The sequence below is a fragment of the Rattus norvegicus genome, chromosome 6, assembly GCF_021556685.1.
Source record: "Rattus norvegicus strain SHRSP/BbbUtx chromosome 6, alternate assembly SHRSP_T2T, whole genome shotgun sequence".
In the NCBI taxonomy this organism is placed as follows: Eukaryota; Metazoa; Chordata; class Mammalia; order Rodentia; family Muridae; genus Rattus; species Rattus norvegicus.
The window spans coordinates 108,743,771-108,763,635 of record NC_141539.1 but is presented as its reverse complement, the minus strand read 5'-3'; the positions used below and the strand labels follow the sequence as shown (position 1 = coordinate 108,763,635).

General features: G+C 46.0%; 1 protein-coding gene and 1 pseudogene across 21 annotated transcripts in view; both read right to left on the bottom strand.

Annotated features, from left to right (window-relative positions):
• The window catches only part of Rgs6 (regulator of G-protein signaling 6), a 536,804-nt gene that overhangs the window by 123,604 nt on the left and 393,335 nt on the right, over positions 1–19,865 (bottom strand).
• LOC100912402 (polyadenylate-binding protein 1-like) lies at positions 16,003–17,228 on the bottom strand (annotated as a pseudogene).

The window sequence follows — 19,865 nt, the reverse complement described above, 5'->3', positions numbered from 1 at the left end:
CAAAGAAAGATGGGCAAAGGATATCCTTCCCAGATGATACCCCCTTTAAATTCATTTCCTGAAAGCCCTAGAGTCTACTTCTAATTGTGATAGACAGAGTAATGACTCTCCAATTGTCCATGCTCCAATCCACGAAGTCACAGATGTGTTACTTTATATAACAAAAAGGATTTGCAGGTATGACTAAAGGCCTCAAGAGGGAGTGATTACACAAATCACTGAATTTAACCATATCCATCCAGTTCTTCCAACAGAGGGGGAGGGAGGGAGACAGTAGAGTCACAAAACTTGCGGATAGAAGACCAGGCCTGGAGATGCAGCCAGACTCTGCCCTCCAGAAACGTCCGATAAATTCCTGCTGTTTGAAGTTTGTGACAAATCATTACATCAGGAACAGGAGAAAACTAACACACATCCTGGTCAGATCATAGATCATACACAGCTTTGAGGGAAGCTGGGAAACTCCTTTAATGGAGGCAACAATGAATTCAATCAAACAAAAGGCTTTCTTAGCCCTCAGAAGGGAGGAAAGATGGCTGCCGGGATACGTCACAGCAGACCACTTTGTGGGGCTGTTACACGAACGGAAGAGTCTCTACATTCAGGAAACAGGAACTCACTCTCAAAACAGGACTGGCAACCTAAGGAGTTGGCACACACACAACTTTCAAAAGTTTTGTGACAACAATGGATTTAGAAAGATTCCAGGGGCTGGGGATTTAGCTCAGTGGTAGAGCGCTTACCTAGGAAGCGCAAGGCCCTGGGTTCGGTCCCCAGCTCCGAAAAAAAGAACCAAAAAAAAAAAAAAAAGTAGAAAGATTCCAACAATTCCTTTGGCAGAATACTTCCAGTCTTGTGTATTTCAGCCCCAACTCACTAATCAGCTCAGATGCTGGTAGGGTTGGCCGAGCCCCACCGTGATGTTCAGAGCCTGAAAAAGGGCTCTGAGATTGAGATGAAGTTACTCTCGGCTATTGGTCAGGGTTTTGGTTTCCAAAGTTTCTTTAGTTCAAAGGAGAGCTCAGAATTTACTTTAACTCTTCGACCCAGTAGAACCCCAGGTCTGATGGGGTTTCCCAGGTGTCAGTAAAACACGTTTTTGGCTCATCATTGATGCTCAACAGAGGTTTTAAATCTTTAATGATTTTTTAAATGAGGGTCTGAGGATATAGCACAGTTCATAAAGTTCTTGCCATATATGCGTGAAAATCCGAGTTCAGTCCCCAGAACTCAGGGAAAATCCAATTATAGCACTAGATGTTTATAATTCTGGAGTTCGGGAGGTAGAGACAGGTGATCCCAAGGGTGTCTGGGTGGCCCAGTTTATGCTACTCACTGAGTCTCAGGTTCTAATGAAGGACCTTGTCTCAAAAACCAAAGTGGACAGCTCCTGACAGACACACAAGCTCTCGAGCACAAACACACACACACACACACACACACACACACACACACATACATGGACATGGACACATAGACACACAGACACACATACACACGGACATGGACACACAGACACATATATACACAGAGGGTTTTGTGTGTGTGTGTGTGTGTGTGTGTGTGTGTGTGTGTGTGTGTGTGTGTCTGTGAATGAAGGGGTGAATGAGTGACTGGATACGTGTGGGACCTTAATGGATTGAAACAGGGTCTTATCCATTCACTCAACACAAGAACATTCTGTGATCTATAACACATGTATGTTTGCAGTACTCAGTGGGTTCACAACGCGTCTTAAACATGCAATAACAATGATCCTTGAGTGCACTGAGGGCCATAGTGTGTGCATTTTTGATGATCCCTGGGACCATGGACTTGGCCTCTGTGTCAGACATGCAGGAGGCCTTGCGTGAGCGGAGTCTAGAGAACCAGTTGGCATTAGCTAGGTATGGAAGGGTAGCCTTACAGGATGAGGGGAGGGCAGCGTCAGAGCTGCACAATCCGGAGACACAGTGTCAGCAAACACTTCCGCAGATCTTAGTGTTTGCCAGGCATCATTCCGAAGACTGTGTGCAGTAACTCACATGGGTAGCCACCCAGAGAAACAAGTATTGTCATTCTTCCTGTCTGTGAGGATGAAGAAACTGAGAGGGAGAGGTTGTGTGAGTCGCCTAAGGTCCCATAGTCTGAGGTAAATGGCAAAACCGGAATGGACACCCAGGCCTTTTTGGGACCAGAGCCCATACTTGGAGTGAGTCGTTTTGCATGGTTCAGAGATGACCTGGATATGAGCAGAGGGTACCATGGAGGAAACAAACAAGGCTGGAAGCGACCACAAAAGAATTCTAGACATTCTACTAGAGCTACCTTCCTTCTCATTCAAGATCTTTTCAGTTATCTTTTCTTTGTTTTCTGGACTATACTTGCCCAACTAAGAAGAAGGGCCATCGGCTTTCCCAACTGCCAAGGAGAGGGAAGCAGCGTCTGGTTTAAACCCAGGCAGTGCCTGGGGACAGGCCATGCAACAACTACCCAGGCAGCGTGGGAGATGAGTACATGGGTCATGTGCTACACCCCAGATGCACACAGAGATGGCTCTGATAGTATCTGGTACCTCCAGCATCTATTGCTGAGAGTAGCCTTAGCTCCCAACAAAACTCCTCAGTCAAAACTTTATAATGGACACAAGACATTCAGATCCAGATAGAGCAAACAAACGGAAAGTGCCACCTGTGCTTTCTCTTTCCCAAATCAGACCGGGAAATTCCAAGACCCAAGCCAGAGGGTCCGGGAACAGTGGTTGTCAACCTTCCTAATGCTGTGACCCTTTACAGTTCCTCATGTTGTGGTGACCCCCAACCATACAATTATTCCTGTTGCTACCTCATGACTAATTTTGCTACTGTTAAGAATCATAATGCAAATGTTTTTGGAGATAGAAGTTTGCCAAGGCGGTCATAGCCTACAGGTTAAGAACCGTTATCTTAGAGGAAGGAAGCCTAGACAATATCCTAGCCCACCACCAACACAAAAGAGCAAAATGTGGTCAATCCAGGGATCCACTTAGAGACAGATATCAACCTGAGCACATCTCCCTGCTTGGGAACCTGGACGCGTGTGTAGGAATCCTGGAAAGCAGTAGAATGCTATGCAAAGAGCCAGTGTGTGGTAGAGGAGAAATAGGAGCCCAAAGCTGTCTCCACTTTTGTGCGGCATATGGGAAGGGTTAGATCAGAGCCCTGGACCAGCAGGGACAGCAAGGAGAACTGAGTGTGCACCTACAGTATCCAGTCTGCAGTCTTTCTGGAGACAGAATACAGTCACTATTATAGGCTGCCGGTGTGGAAGCCACTTCATCTGGTGAATCCTAGCCCCCAGTGTAATGGTTCCGGGACACAGGCTTTCGGAATGTGATTTGGTTTGGGTGAGATCAGGAGGGAGAAGCACCATGATGGGATCGGTGTTCTATGAGGCCTGGAGGAGAACAGAGGTCTCTTCAGCCTATGAGGACACAGTGAGAAATCAATTGGCCACCTTGAGGCTTAGAAAGGGGCTCTCACTAGATATCGGATCTGTTCACAGCACTTTAATCTTGGAGTTTGCTACCTAGAGTTAGGAGAAATGATGCTTGTTAGTTGAGCAACCCACTCTGGGTGGCACTCTTCTGTAGAGTGGCCCAAGTCAGACAACAACTGTACCCTATTTCAAAGACATACCAGTTTGCCTGTCTATTGAACCAAATGAGTTCCAATGGCTCCAAATGAGTACATGTCTGAGTAAGGCCTTGAAGATTCTCATGTATCTTTATAGCAAGTTCTCAGCAACCCTGTGTAGCCTGGTCCAGCACTTCTGCCCCCCTGACTCCTGGAGTTTCCCCACATATGGGAAGCTTTCTGTTGCCAGGCTTCTCAAGGGGTGCCCTGTGTTTGGAGTGCTTCAGAAGAGTCTCCAATGAAGAAGTCAAGGGCTTTCTCCAAGTGATCACTTTTCCAATGGCAGATCCAATTCTACAAAACCCTTCCAAGCCATGTGCTGTCTCAGGAGGGCACCCGAAAACTGAACAACTGTCATGTTAACTTTTACGATTTTTTTGTAACTATCACATCTGAAATGTTAAGTCATGCTACGTTAGAAAGCAGGATGTGTAGCAGGGATGCAAAGGAAGAGGACATCTTCCCAGTTGTCAAGGCAAAGTCCGAGGATACTTGAGGTCAAGAAGAACAGGTAGTGAAGCTGGAGATAGAGGAAGATACAGAATGGTGGAAACCAGAGTAGAGGGTCATAGTTGGACAAGGGACACGGGCAAGCATCCTGAGAAGTGGAGGTGTGAGAACCCCAGTGGAAGCGCTGGAGATGCACATTAGAAGTTTACAAGCACAGCAGCCATGGACACTGGGAACACTCCATTTTGCATCCTCTGTCATATGCTAGAGAGCAAATGGCCTGGACCATGAAGAAAAGAAACTGCTGGTGCTTGGTAAGGCCACTCACTATCTTAGCAGGGACAGCCTTGGGATCTGAGTTTGTTCCCAGTTTTCCAGAGAGCTTCCGGGGTTGGCGGTTTTGGCTGCTGCACAGAGCACACCTCTATTTTACTGGAAAGATGCTATGTCCAGTCTTTCCATGTATAGCACTGGTGTTTAATAAGTGTGCACTGCATGTATGATGCAACACTTGCACATCACCATTCAGGCTGTTCCCAGTGCTCCCAAGCCTCCCCTTTCCAACCAAGTGGAAGAGGGAAACCCACGGGGGAAGGAGGAGGCCCAGGAGAGGCTTGAGTTAAGGAGAGCACAACAAAAGAATGGATGGTTCCTTGGCTACCTGCTATTTTCAGGACCTTGCAGATAGACAACCGCAGACGCTAGGTACAGTAGGGGATTCCAGCTGTGGTTCTCATTCTTAAGAAGCAGGTTTAAGAATCAGCACGAGAGGCAAAGCAAATACACGATGCAGCTCAGAAACTAAGGCTTTATGTGACATGCCTGTACCCTCCCTGGTGAGGGAAAAACACATCTGCAGGTGCTAGACACCCGCTGGGCTCAGGGAGGGAAGGGCTAAGTAAGCAGAGGAACTGTGACATTGCTAAGTGAGGTTCAGGGCATGCTTCTGGAGATCTTGGTTCGGGAGCAGTTAACAGTCTATGCAGAAAACAAAAGTGGGGATATGTGTGGCCATGTCCTACCTCCTCTCCTTCCTCAGGGAGGGGATTCAAGTCTGACTCCTTCTACTTCTTGGCCCCACCTCCACCCTCACGGGAAGGAGGGCCTTGATAAGCTGTAGCATCCTGGGGCTTATATGAAAGTAAACTGAGAAGCAAGGGTCCACCTTCCCAGTTGTCTGGAACCAAAGACAGCCAGCTGCTTTAGGAGCCACCACAAGGGGGCGACAGTAGTCACTTGGTCATTGGCCGGTGGAATTTTGCACTGTCTGTAGACTTAGTAATAGAGCAATCTAGAGAGGGCTGAAGGTGTTCATAGGGCTCCACCTTTATCCCTACTGCATTCAATATTCAGGGGACGGATTGGAAACCAACAAATATGAGACCACCATCACTCCCTGAGTAAGACTGATGCTCTCAGAGATCTTCCTATTATGTCTTCCCTTCAACCCTCCCCTCCCTATGCCTACTCCCCACAGTCCTCCCTCTCTATCCATCCCTTCTTTCCCCCAGCTAACTCCCAAGGTCACGTTAGGCTACCTGTACGTGAGCAATGCCTCGCCCCTCATCCTTGACATCTGTATCCGAGTGCTTCCTGGAGCCCCAGTATCTCTGTCTCATTTTCACATTCTTCTGTTCTTTTTCTCCTTTATCAACCTCCTCCTAACTTCTCACGCACACATTTGGAACACTACTGCTTCTATCGGTGGGAAATTTCTCCACTAAGCAGAGAAGGGTCCCCCTCTCCTTTCCTCACACAGACTGTCCATGGTGACTTTTCCAGCGATCTTTCTCTGCCTTCCCCTACTCCTGAGCACTTAATTTGGAGACAGAAGAACAATTAACATCTTTCTTGACCTCGGCTGCCCTTCATGACGTTTCTGGTTATTTTAATTAACAGATTGAGGAAGACATTTTGGATTTGGCAGTCAGGGAGGTAAGGACAGGGGCCTCAGAAATTAGCATATAATTGAGTCAGTTCCCTTCATGGGCAATGGTACCACCAACATCAAGAGTATTTTTTGGTGGAAGTCTGCCATGACTGAGGAGGAATTACAACTAGGGAGATGGCAGGCAGGGCTCTCTTCTTCTTGCCACCTTATCTGGTGTCAGGAGGGAAATGAGTGGGATAACCTACTTCACGTCAGCAATTACCTGCCTTAGGACCTGCATCCGGACAGGGGACAGCTGTTCAGCTTCAGCGTGTAAGGGAAGAAGATCTCGTTCCCAGATACTCCCAGCGGCCAAGCCAGCGCTAATCAAAGGCCTGGGTGTAATGAGGTAAGAGCTGTCAGAGGTTTCTGTCCCTTTCCCTGCTGTCCTCCCTTGGGCTCCTTGGACTTCCTCACAGCATGGAGGCTAACTATAGACTATGGAGGCCAAACATTGCAAGTGAGGAGGGCAGAGGCACAGGGTTTTTGTGGCTCATCCACAGCACCCACGTGATGTTGTTTCAGCTGTACTCAATGGGTGGGGGAGCCACAAGCCATAAGAGCATGTGGGACTGGAGACATTCTTCTGACACCTTTGAAATGCAATCAGTCACACAGGTGGGTCCTCACAGTTGTAGTAACCCAGACCCCTCGTATGGGAAAAGCACTTTCAGGAGCTTAATGGAGATCACACATGACTCAGAACACAAAGTCGAGGGTGTTGGCGATGTTTGGAGTTTATCTAATGGAAGTGGATGGAGCGAGGGCTTTGGCCTACAAGTTGATTTAAATCCCAACTGTACCAATTACTGTACATGGTGGTGTGAATAGATATGTCTCCCCCGCTCCCCAAGTGAGTGGCTAGATCTGGACACATCTTTCAAGAAATTTACAGATTCCATAGTCAGGGGCCCTGGCTTATGAGTATGTGTATGTGTGTGTGTGTGTGTGTGTGTGTGTGTGTGTGTGTGTGTATGTGTGTGTATGTGTATGTGTTTGTCTGTGTGTATGTTTGTGTTTGTGTGTGTGTATGTGTTTGTGTTTGTGTATGTGTATGTGTGTGTATGTGTATGTGTATGTGTGTGTGTATGTATATGTGTATGTGTTTGTGTATGTGTTTGTGAAGAATGATTTTTGAGTGAATGAATTAAACCTTCTGTCTCTAGAATTTGAGGTGTGCTGTTAAGATTTTGAGAAGGCAGGCATCCAGCATTCTCAGGGGAGGCTGGGTATCATACAAGGGAGAGATGGGTAGAAAAGTGAAGGTCTTAGAAATGGGACAAATTGTACCCACTACATAGTCTTGTTTATGGATCTTCCTGACACACACTCCCTAAAGGGAATCTTCCTCAGCTGGGATTACTCACCAATTCAAGACACAGGGAAGACTGCCTGCTTCAAGAAGCCTGTTCAAAACTATCTCTAGCCAGACTTAACCATTGGACAGGCTCTACCTCTCCCTACTGCCACCAGTTCTTTGGACTTTTGCTTTCTCTTTGTGGGTTAAAGCAATGTAAATGTATCTCTCGGATCTGGATGTCACAGCTGTAAATCTCCTGTGGGGAGAGCTTGCCTCTCTGGAGGTCCCTTCCTCTTCCTCTTTTTCTTCCTCCTCTTCTTCCTCCTCCTCTTCTTCTTCTACTCCTTCTTCCTCCTTTTCATTCTTCCCTCCCTCCCTTCCCTTCCTCTGTCCCTCCGTCCTTCCCTCCCTCGTCCCCCCCTCAGTCTCTCCCCCCTGTCCCCTGTGTGGCCTGTGGTTGCATCGCTTGAGGCTCCTCCGTCTACAGGTGTGTTAGGCCAGTCTGCCTCCTTTGTGACGCAGTAGCCTTCATAGTTTTAATGACTGACACTTTGATGCCCTCCAAGTGTGACCCCACTCACCCTCATGAGGACACACCTTGGTATCAATCAGTGGGGCCCTACTCCCTGTTCCAAATACCAATGAGGGCTGAGGTCACCCTACCAAGGACAGGAGGTACTCTGTATTTCCAGGGCCAGCTCATAGGCCGAGAACTGACCATTCATTCATTCATTCATTCATTCATTCATTCATTCATTGCCAAAAGGAAACATAGGACTTAACTCTTTCAGCAGCTCGACTCTAGCCTGTAAAACCACATCCCTAAAGCTTGGCTTCAGACTTCTCATTTCTTTAACCTTGGTTTCCCAGGATTGCAGATAGTTTCAAGGAATTACTAGGAGTAGATTACCCTACTCCTCCATTATGGCATATTATCATATTATACAGTATCTGACACCCTTATTTTACCCCACATGCTTATTTACACCAAAGTGTTGCTCTCATGTAAATCTGTGCAATAATCTAAGAATTTCGTGAGGATTATGTGAGTTCTCTTGGAAACATCAGTCCCATTTTCCAGATGAGGAATTGGAGTCTTGCTCCCTCAAGTACACAGAGAGTGGGGAGAAGCATTAAGAGGGCAGCTACTCAGAGAGAGAGTTTGGTATCAGCAAGGGATACCAGTAAGGACCTCCTTCTCCCCTTTAGAACCCTACTGACTTGCTATTGTAGCAACATAACCTGTGGACCCCTCCAGGAAGAAGTTTATGTTGGCTCACGGTTTCAAGGGCTACACACCATCCATCATGGCAGGAAGTCATGTCACCGTAGCGAAACATACAGTCTGGGATTCTCACATCCTGTCAGGCAGGCTAGATAGGATTCACTAATCTCAGATCAGAATCAGAGGTGAGTACAGCCCTCCCGGCTCACCCACCTCCCAGCGACCCTCTGCTCCTAGCTGGACCTAGACCTCGAAAGGTCTACAACCTCCTAAACCTCCCAGCAGCTGGGGACCAAGTGTTTAAATCTGTGGGGGGACATTTTATGCCCAAACTCTAACATCTACTGGTTCTGAGAAGGGTCACACAGCTTTAGGTCTCAAATCCTGTGTCGGTCAATCTCTTAAAGCCTAGAGGCCAGGCAGATGTAGAGGTCTCTGGAGAGGCAGCTCCATATAGCTGAAAGTCAGGAGGAACTGCCTCAACTTCCAGCCAGTGTCGTAAGTCCCCTTGTAGTGGGAAGCGGGAATCTTCTTCTTGTGGATTCTGCGCTTGAGTGTCTTTCCTTTACTACTGTATTTTGATACGAGATTGTTCAGTGTCGCCTTTTACCTGGTTTAAAAAATATCCAGTAAACTATTGGGGCTGGAGGGAGGGATCAGTAAAATGCTTACTGCATAAGCATGAAGACCCGAGTTCAATTCCCAGCATCCACATAAAACATGGGTGCATGGTACATTCCTGCAATCCTAGTGTTGGGGAGCTGGACACAGGAAGAGTCCTAGGGCTTACTGGCAAGTCAATTTAGCTGTATCTTTGAGCTCTAGGTTTAGTGAAAGACTTTGCTTCACAAAATAAAGTGGATGGCAGTTAAGGAAAACATCATGTGTTGACCTATAGCCTCTGCACATGTGTGCACACATGAACATGTATACATACACTATGCATGTAGTAGACCATGTCTGTGCCAGGCCACCCAGACCACTGTGTTCTTCCCCTTACTCCTGTGCTGTCTGCCCCATTCTGCAGCTCCTTCCTCTCTCCAACCTTTTCCCTTCTCATGGACTCTAGCCAGCCCTGGAAATTACTTGAGCTCCCCATTGCCTGGAGTGGTTTCACGAGAAAAAAGATTCTTCACAATTTCAAAAAAAGTCTCGACATACAAAAGAATCTTGCTTCATTCATCTTTTTGGCAGAAACAGCCTGTTGGCTTAATGCAGAAATGATTTAGGTTTGAGATCTTTGCTTCTGCCCACATTCTGTACTTTTAGTCGTTCTTGGTATGCAATGCACAGAACTACCACACAGGGGCACTGTTGGCTTTGAAAGTCGCTTGGGTTTGTAAGCTGCTTTCTAAACAGATTGGGATCTAGGATAGTGGTATTGATTTTGTATTTCACTTAAATTAATTATCATTGACGTTCTGAAGGCTGCTTAACTTCTTGGTTCAAAAGGTACAGATCTGAAGCCTGTTTGATGTCTGTTATAGTCTTTTCCAGAAGCCGGAAATGAAGGTAAAAGGGAAGTATGGTTATAGTTAGTCGCTTGCGAGGGTTTTTCAAGGGGTTTTCAAGTGCTCCTGGAACTTCTGGGTCTACGGGTAAAATTGGCATGTCCATTGTGAAGGTCCAAAAGTTACAAAGAAAGAAATGTGAGCAGGCAGGAAAAAAGTTTTAGAGGTTAGGTGACAGTGGGAGAGGGGGCAGGAACCACACCAAGCTTCTGGAAGCACGACAGAGTGACAATTAATGATTAAAGTGGAACTGTCTGCAGTTCATGATGTAAGGAGACTGCTGAGCAGGGCCTCACTTTCTAGCGTTTGTGCAGACCCAGATCCCCAAATCTTCAGCCTTTCTCCATATGAAATGGTGCTAGTTCTTGCTGGCAGACAGAGTCAAGCTCGGGCTATTACCAACTCAAAGAACACAAGCGTAAATGCACAGAGAGAACTGGCTATAAGAAGGAAGCCATCCTTGGGCATCCTGGGAGCCCAGGGTCCAATGCTATGCAAGTGAGTAGTGCAAAGGAAACATGGGGCAGTCTCCTTGGACAAGTCTTCCTGGATATCCATAGGTGCAGAGTCCCCGCCTGACACTCCACAGTACTTATCTGCATGGGTGCATCTGGCTCCAGCCTAGTGGCCACCACCCAGCAGGAAGCAGCCTCTGGCTGATTGAATTAAGGACTGCATGTGCACATACACATGGGGCTTCCTGTGCAGCATCTGCTCTCAACTGAAATAGTGATGCTCACCTAACAGGATTTGGACTCTGGTATTCTCATGCAATCAGGCTCTCACAGCATAGGCAGCCTTACACAACAGTTATTGGTCTCCCTTCTCTGGAGCCAAAGAGCCTGAGTTTAAAGCCTGACTTGGTCATTACCAGATATTCAGGCCCCGGCAAGTTTCTGAATTCTCTGTTCCTCCATGTTTCGATATCTAGGAAGATACGGACACCAGTCATTTTGTATGGCTTCTCTGTGGCTGGGGATGGGAGAGCCAGCATTTAAGCTCAGAAAAGCATGCGATATGCCACATGCTCTCACTTAATGCTGGTTTAAAAGTTTCCAATTATTCATTAAAATACAAGTCTTGCGGGACTTCTTGCCAGGTATCAGGATCTTAGCCCATTCAGGCCTCTAGCTCAGCTGGTGTCTGCTGCAGAAGGCTGGGAGATGACCCTGGGCTAGCCACTCCCAGAGTGGGCTCTGCCTCCAGGACCTCAGACAGAACCATTACTTGGCAGAGGCTGTGAGTGCACGGGAAACAGATTAACTCGCTATCATTTCAGCCTGCCACTGGCCATTTGCTAAATTGCACGATTTGATATGGGAGTGTCCTCTTGCTTCTTGTTGGCGCCAGCCTGCCTTCTTATCGGGATGGTGTGACAGCCGCAAGTCACCCAACCACTCGTGACAGGCATCTTTCTCAGCAGATTTGCCCTTTGCCTGCCGAGATTCAAGGACCCGAGGAGAGAGGAAAAGAATGAAATCAGGTACGGAAAGCAACACAGAATAAAAATGTTTGGAGGCATCTTCCATGTGGGGTCAGCGGCAGATGTGTGACGTTGCCTCGTCTGCCCCTAGTGTTACCATGACTTCAGAGGACACCTACGAAGGTCTTCTCTTCATGACCTTGCTCTGGTTTTCTTCTCTCCTTTCTCAGTTCTGTTTCCTGACAAAGAGGCTGCTTGAAGTTCAACAGCAGAAATGAACGACCATGTGATGTCTGTTCTGTAGATGTCTCTGATGCTTCTGGATCTGGTGAGGATGGGGTGGAGGAGAGCAGGGGCTGGTGGTGGCAGTAATCAAAAGGAATAGCTTCACCCATCTTCCCAATTTCAGGGCTTAATTCACCTAAGATGCTCTGTAAATCATTGCTATGGTGAGCGCAAAAGTCCGTGAGCTTCCGAGCAAACCTTCCACACAGAAGGAGGGAACTTGGAAGTTCTTCCAGTTCAGAGAACCAAGGGTACTGAGCTCTCACAGGCTGAACTCGCAAGGTCCACACCAGAGTGGCACTAGATTGACTGCAAACTTTCCGTGGTGTTCTGAACCCCTTCTAATCTGGAGGGCTGCCCCGTTTGTGAGTCTTTTGGCATTTAAATAAACCTTGTTAAACTCATTTCTCTTTTACCAGGGGAAAAGATTCATTTATCTGTTAGATTTTGCTAACCCGAGTCTTTTGACTCTGAACTGGAAGGACATCTCACTGGCGTCTGTGTCATTCATTTCAAAGAATGTCGTTGGTTTTACAGAATAGACCCACATGTACCCTCAACATGTGTGATTTTAAGACTTCACCCAGCAAAGCAGGGAGCCACTGTATCATTTATGCTCTTCTTTCCACTGTGGAACTATTCCAAGTTCGTTTGTACCAAGCGCTCCAGAGATGCCTGCTGGCCCAGGGAGTGTGGTCCGGATGTGCAGGACAGGTGCCCTGTGACAACCTGATTCTCTAGGCATTTTAATCCTTTCAAGTTACTATAAAACTTCTGTTTCTTCAGCTCTCCATGACATCATCAGCAGCAAGGAGCCAATTACCTAATGCACCTTCTCTGTCCTTTGATTCCAATACACTGCATTTTCCTTGACGCTGGCCTGATGCAATGTCTACTTAGGGAAACTAAACCCTCAGTTCACAAAAATGTCATTCAACCACGAACTAGCATCAGAATACGAGAAGTTTTGTCTTACATGTGGTGACAGCACAAGATGAGTGCAGAATGGATGCCGTCAATCAAGACAGACAGTTATGCCTTGCAAACATTGTTGGATAGATATTGTCACTTTAGATGGTGTCTAGGTCACCCTCAGCTCTGAGAGGGCACACTGGAAGCCCATAGCAGTACTCACTATAACATGGTCCTTTCGGTTATATTAGTACATAATTATAAATATTGAAAACAATTTCTATAATTTTTTTTAAAAAAGGGCCTAGAGAGGTGGCTCCAGGTTTAAGAACTCCTCCAGAGGAACACAAGTTCAATGCCCTGAGGTCTCATGGTGGCTCTCAACTGTCTAGAACTCCAGTGCTGATGGCTCTGGCACCCTCTTCTGGCACTTTATGGTACTGCATGCACACGGTGCACAAACATGCAGACAAAACCCTCAAAACATCCAAACACATAAAAGTAAAGCAAATTCTTTAAAAAAAAAAAAACAGTAGCACTAAGACCACAAAATTGAAAAAAAAAGAGGGCTGGTGGAATGGCTCAGTGGTTTAAGGCACTTGTTGCTAAGTGAGATGGTCCGAGTTTGATGCCTGGGAGCCACCCAGCAGCTGAGGAAAACAGATTCCAATCTACATAAAGATGCACAGATACACACACACACACACACACACACACACAGAGTAAGTAAATAAACATAATAATATTTTTTAATTAGCAGAATTTGCAAACTACCAAGAGATCTGTAAAGCACTAGGTTCTGTAGATCTTTGTCTAAGCAGACTCAATTTGTCCTAAAATATGTCTGTCCATTGGAAGGGCTCTTCAGGACACAGGGCTTGGCCAAGTCTGCTGAAGTAATAGCAAATGACTCTTCAAACTCCCTTCAGAGAGTGGGGACTTCAAGAAGACCAATAGCTTGCGTCAGTTTGTTTAAATTCAATCTGAGCACAGTGTCTTTTAGACTACGGTGAGGAGTGACTCCCTCCTGAGAAGCAGAGATGGACACAGACAGACAGACAGACAGACAAACAGACACACACACACACACACACACACACACACACACACACACACACACACTCGACTAGAAGCAGAAAGTGAAGTAAGCCTGAGGGTTTGAATTGGCCATGTCTGGGCTCCTTTTCTGCTTCCTATTCAACAGGCTGTCCATGATGTCACAGCAGGCTGTCGGTAGTGCCATGACACAACTGGACACAGTCAAGAGCAACAGTGATAGCACTCTTGGTGTATTGTGAGGTCAGGGGCGAGGTGTGTGTATTTGGAGGTCAGAGGACAACTATGTGGCATTGATTCTCTCCTTTTACCTTTATGTGGGTCCCATGGATCATAGTTTGATCACTAGGCTTGTGCAGAAAGCTACTGAGAGGTCATGCTGGCCTGATCATTGCTATTATTGCTAGATATAGTAATTTCCCTACAGCCTGAGTTAATGTTATGGATCTCTGACCATATGGAGTCACCTGGCCATTGTGGTCAAGGATGGATATACACTTATGGTTGATATCAAAGCTGCAGCCAGGTCTGTACATCTACCGTCTGTATTCCTTCCCCAACAGCTTTAATGAGCCCACTTTCCTGAGACTGCCACCTGCATCTAACAGAGGCCCTGTGGTGTGGCTGGTGTGGAAGACTTGGCTGTAATGTCAAGAGGAATACACGCACACTGCGGCACACTGTTTGCAAGTGAAAAACAGGAGGTAACAAAGGAAAAATAACATTGCAACTTACCAGGATAAATGGAGTGCGTGTGCGTGTGCGTGTGCATGTGTGTGTGTGTGTGTGTTGCTGTTGTTGCTGTTGTTGTTGTTGTTGTTGTTTTGTTGTTTTAGGCAGTCAAGAGCAGAATGAAGTGGCATTGCTATTCCGTAGGCAAGCTATACCATCCAGGAGCCACACACCTTCTCCACAGATTCTGTTCCCGGTCACTGACAGCCCCACACAACTTCCTTCACCTCAGTTTTCATAGCCACGAACATCTAGACACGTAGGATACACTGTGCAGATGCCATTTGGCTGAGTGCCAGTCTCTTACATTCTCTTTTGCAGCTAAGAGCTGACAATTAGTTAATCTGTAATATCTACTTTTGGTCTCCTCTCATTTACTGTTTCTACTAGTAACCTGAAAATCCAAATCTGGGCATCCCCAGCCACCTTGAGGAAGGTACTTTGGGGACAAAAAAAGAAGGTCATCTCTCTGAAGAGTAACAGTCCCTGGAAGCCAGTGTGTGGCCTTGCCATGCCTGGAAGGAGGAAGGTATAAGGGGGTAGCTACAGCTGGAAGTGAAGGTTCATTAAATTACAGGAAACAACAGGATTCCATCACCCAAGCAAGTCCCTGTCTGAGACCGCTCCAGCTAACAGGTCAGCAAGGATATAACAGGCCAGCAAGGATACCTAACACAAATGAAGATACTCAGTCCTAGGTTCTCCAAGCAGACACATGCCACCAACCACTGCCAGCAGCAGTCCAGGATAGCTCTGAATACAGTACATCATAAATCACAAACACTGTGTGGCTGTGTGTGTGTGTGTGTGTGTGCGCGCGCGTCCCTCTGTCTGTCTGTCTGTCTGTCTGTCTGTCTGTGTCCATCTCTGCAGAGGCTAGAGGAGGATACTGAGTGTCTTTCTCCATCATTTTCTGCCTTCTTCCTTGAAGATAAGGTGCGGTAGGGGTAGCTATTTTTTAAACATTTGCTTTGTTATTTTTACTTGTGCATAGGTGTGTGTGTGTCTGCATGTGGATGTGCACACATGAATGGAGACGCCCCTGGGTGCCAGAGGCTGGGGTCCCCTGGAGTAGGAGCCACAGATGGTTGGGAACAACTGGTGTGGGTGCTTTCGAAGAGCAGCAAGTGCTCTTAAACATTGATTCTTTTCTCCTGTCCTTGGAATGGGTACTTTTTTTTTCTTTTTATTGTTTAAGGAATTTTTATTAAAGCAAGAATTTTATAATCCAAATTACGTTTCCTTGCTCAGTCATCGGCCGGTCCTTAGAACAGAACTGATGTCCCAAGCTATTCCACAGTAAAGAATTACAAAATTAAAGAAAGGAATGCTTTAAATTTTTGTACTTTGCCGAAAATTCTCTTCCCAGAGTCTATAAAACATTAATTTGTTTTTATATTTTACTATTTTTTTTGTTGTTTTAAATCAAGTAATCTAGGACTAGCACTGTTTGCTAGACCTGGCATTTGCTCGGTACATAAGGTTCAAAGTTTCCTTTCCTTTTTTCATTTATTTTACATTTTGCAATGTTTTTTTCATAATATTTAAATTTTTCGATATTTAAGATATTTTTCTTCGGTGAAGCACAAGTTTCTGTTCATGGTCCCTGATCAATTTAGACAGTTGGGACACCAGTGGCACTGCTCACTGCTTTCTGGGCAGCCTCTTTCGCTTGGCGGGCTTGTAGTACAGCTACAGCTTCATTGACCTTTGAGAAGAGAGACTCTGGAGACTCAAGCATGTGAAGTAATTCTGGGTTATCAATCTCCAACAGCATGCCAGTAACTTTGCCAGTAAGAGAAGGCTGCATGGCTTGAATAAGAGGAAACAGCCGTTCACCCAACATTTGCTTTTGCTCTTGCGGGGGTGCAGATGCCAATATGGAAGCAGTTAAAGGTTCTTGACCTTGCACATGAACCGCAGGCTGTTGCATGGTAACTTGTGGGTGTGCATTAAGATGTTGCTGGGGATTGCAGACTCCCGCAGCATATTTATACTGGGGAACAGTGCGGACAGCAGGAGTAGCTGCAGTAGCAGCAGCTGCAGGACGTGGACCCATTGTCTGTGTTGATGTGTTAGCAACACCCTGTGTTAGCATGACTCGGGGAACCTGTGAGGAAGCTGGTCTCATCGTACTAAATGGTGGTCTAGGAGCAGCTGGGCGGTTAGCACCGGGCATATTCTGGAACGGATGAGGTCTGGCACCCTGAGCAATCCAGCGAGGACTTAGTTGAGCAATTCGGCTAGGAGGGTAGTATGCAGCATCGTTCTGAGTCTGTGGGATAGCTGCCATGAAGTAACCTGACGGAGGTGCTGGCTGGTAGGGGTTGATCACAGGGTTGGGCACAGCTCGTACACTTGCCATCCTCTTCATATACTGGTTAGTGAGGTGAGCCTGGCGCTCTTCTTTGCGCTGAGCTAAAGCTACATAGAGTGGCTTGGTGGCCACAATTCTGCCATTCATCTCCGTAACTGCTTTATGGCTTCTTCAGGGGAGGAGAAACATATAAAACCGAATCCTTTGCTGCGCCCATCCTCCATCATTACTTTTGCACTAGTGATTGTACCAAATGGAGAAAACACTTTCCGGAGACGCTCATCATCAATACCGTCATCAAGATTTTTCACATAAAGGTTAACACCCTGATATCTGGTGATCCTGTCTTGTTTCATCTGCTCAAATTTGCGCTTAAGTTCCGTCTGCCGTTCCACTTTTTTCTGAGCTCGACCAACATAACCTCTTTTTTTTTTTTTTTAATGGTACAGTGTGTGGATTTATTCTGATAGTCCACATGTGATATATAATACTAACATAATTACAACTTCTTTCATTCATTGAGATTCTAGAGTTGGGGTGGGAGGTTGGAGGCTGGTGGGTGGCTCAGTCAGAAAAAGAAAATTTGCTGCCAAGTCTGACTATCTGAGTTCAATTCCTGGGAGCTTTTACCTTAATTATCAAGTTGATGCAACCTAAAATCACCTTGAGAAAAAAGTCTTAAGAGATGTTGTCTAGATTAGGTTGGGGGGAGGGGGAGGCTACAGACATATCTTTGGGGGATTGTTCTAAATTTTAAATAAACTAAGTATACGGGCTTTTTTTAACGGTTTGTATGTCTGCATACTGTGTATTTATAGTGCCCACAGATGCCATAAGAAGACACTGAATTTCTTGGAACTGGAATGATGTACCATCGTAAGCCACAGTGTTGACCTTTTGAATCAAATCTGGAACATCTGTAAGAGCAGGCAGTGCTCTTAACCACTGAGTTGTCTCTGGAGCCCCATCTTGACCATGTTAAGGTGTGGTAAGATCTGCCCACTGTGGGTGACTCCATTCCCTATGCTTGGATCTTGGACTGTATAACAGAAGGAGAAAGTGAACTCAGCGTAATCATACAGGAATCCATTTTCTTTCCTCTAGTGATTGTGGATGTAATGTGACTAGCTGCTTCTCCTCCCTGCTGCTGTGACTTCTCTGCAAAGATGACTGTGACATGGAATTAGGAACTGAATAAGTCATTTTCCCAGTAGTTTCATTTGTCTGGGTATTTTATCACAACAACAGAAATGAGACTAAAACACAATCAAAAGAATGACCCATAGTGAACAATGCTTTGGGGTACTATGAAAGAGGCTCCTGAAAAAAAGGTGGAGGGCCTTTTACCTCAGGTGTATTTTGTTCTCTGGATTGTTCTCGGAAGGGGTTTAGTGCCTGCTGGGTGTAACATTTACATTCAATTCATAAGACACATTTGTTCTTGCTGGATGTCAGAACAGAGCTGTAGAACCCAATCTGGTCTGTGTACCCTGAATCCGTATATGGCCTTCTGCCTTGCTTTCATGGTTTCCCAGAGATAATCTGTGATATGTGTCAGGCAACTGTGTTTAAGATGGTCTGTCCTGAGAAAGTTCTGGGAAAGGACTGCTCTGTTAATAGTTGGTATGTGCTTACTGGTGTTTACGTGTTTCTGGTCATGTTTCTTTGATCACGTTTTTTTCTAAACTCAAACAACCTTCCTTGGATCATTGTCTTCCTCATTACATTCACGTATAAAAGTGCACTGAAACGGAAGGAAGACCGCCTACAGCATTAGAATGTAGTCCGCCCCATGCTTTCAGATCTCAGGTCCAGCAGACAAGATTTACACAGGTCATCGGAAAAGTTGACACATAGGCTCTCTCACTGAACCAAACTCCATGTTTTCTCTATGCTGGCTAGGCAGGGAGCTCCTAAGAACCACCCGACTTCAACCCATTATGCTAGGGTTACAAGCAAATGAGACCAGGCCCAGCTTTTACACGAGAGCTAGAGATTGGAACTCGGCCCACATGCTTTCACAGCAAGCCCTGTGACCCACGGAGGTATTTCTCAGCACCAGTGATGAGATTTTGGCTTTCTAATTTTTTTTTTTTTGCACAAACTACATAGATCACAACTCTGTTGCGATGTCAAAAGGTTGGATGTGACTGTCACTTGATGAGTTTAAATGAATTTAGGCTTAAGGCCACAGACTGCAAGAGTCAAAGATGGTCCCCACTTATGCGCAGGCACATATCCAATGACTACATCTGCCACTGTATCTTAGCTCTTGACAGCAACCTGGACAGATAGATCTGCTTAGTGAGGAAGTTAACCTTGTGTGACAGCCTAAGGTGACACCTTTTTAGTGGTCTTAGTCACGTTGTAAGCCCAGTTCTGAATGCCAGTCAGTTACTCTTTACTTTGGAATATCCCTTCATGGGTATAAGTAGCTAGTTAAAGGCAAGGATGCTTATTCTTATTTAGTGGTGTCTTAGTTAGGGTTTACTGCTGTGAAGAGACACCATGACCATGGCAACTCTTATAAGGACATTTATTGGGGCTGGCTTACAGGTTCAGAGGTTCAGTCCATTATCATCAAGGCGGGAGCATGGTAGCATCCAGATAGGCATGGTGCAGGAGGAGCTGAGAATTCTACATCTTCATCTGAAGGTTGCTAGAAGACTGACTTCCAGGCAGCTAGGATGAGTGTCTTAAAGCCAATGCCCACGTGACACACCTACTCCAATAAGGTCACACCTCCTAATAGTGCCACTCCCTTGGACCAAGCATATACAAACCATCACAAGAGGACAGTTTGTTTACCTATTATAAGTAGACTCTCTCATTGGTTTTCAAGGAAAAGAGACAGTGAGAATACTGGTGGGAAGTCCCCTTCCCAAGCTACTCTCATCTCCACACCACTTCGGGGAATACAATTGGATTTGGAAGGCAGCAAAGGCTCTGTAAAAAGATACACTGTATCCCTCTCAGCTCCCTCTCTTTATCTGTCCTTACGCAGAGAGATACATTGTATCCCTGTCAGCCGTCTCTCTTTTTCTGTTCTTACTCTAGTGTCTCAGAGCCCA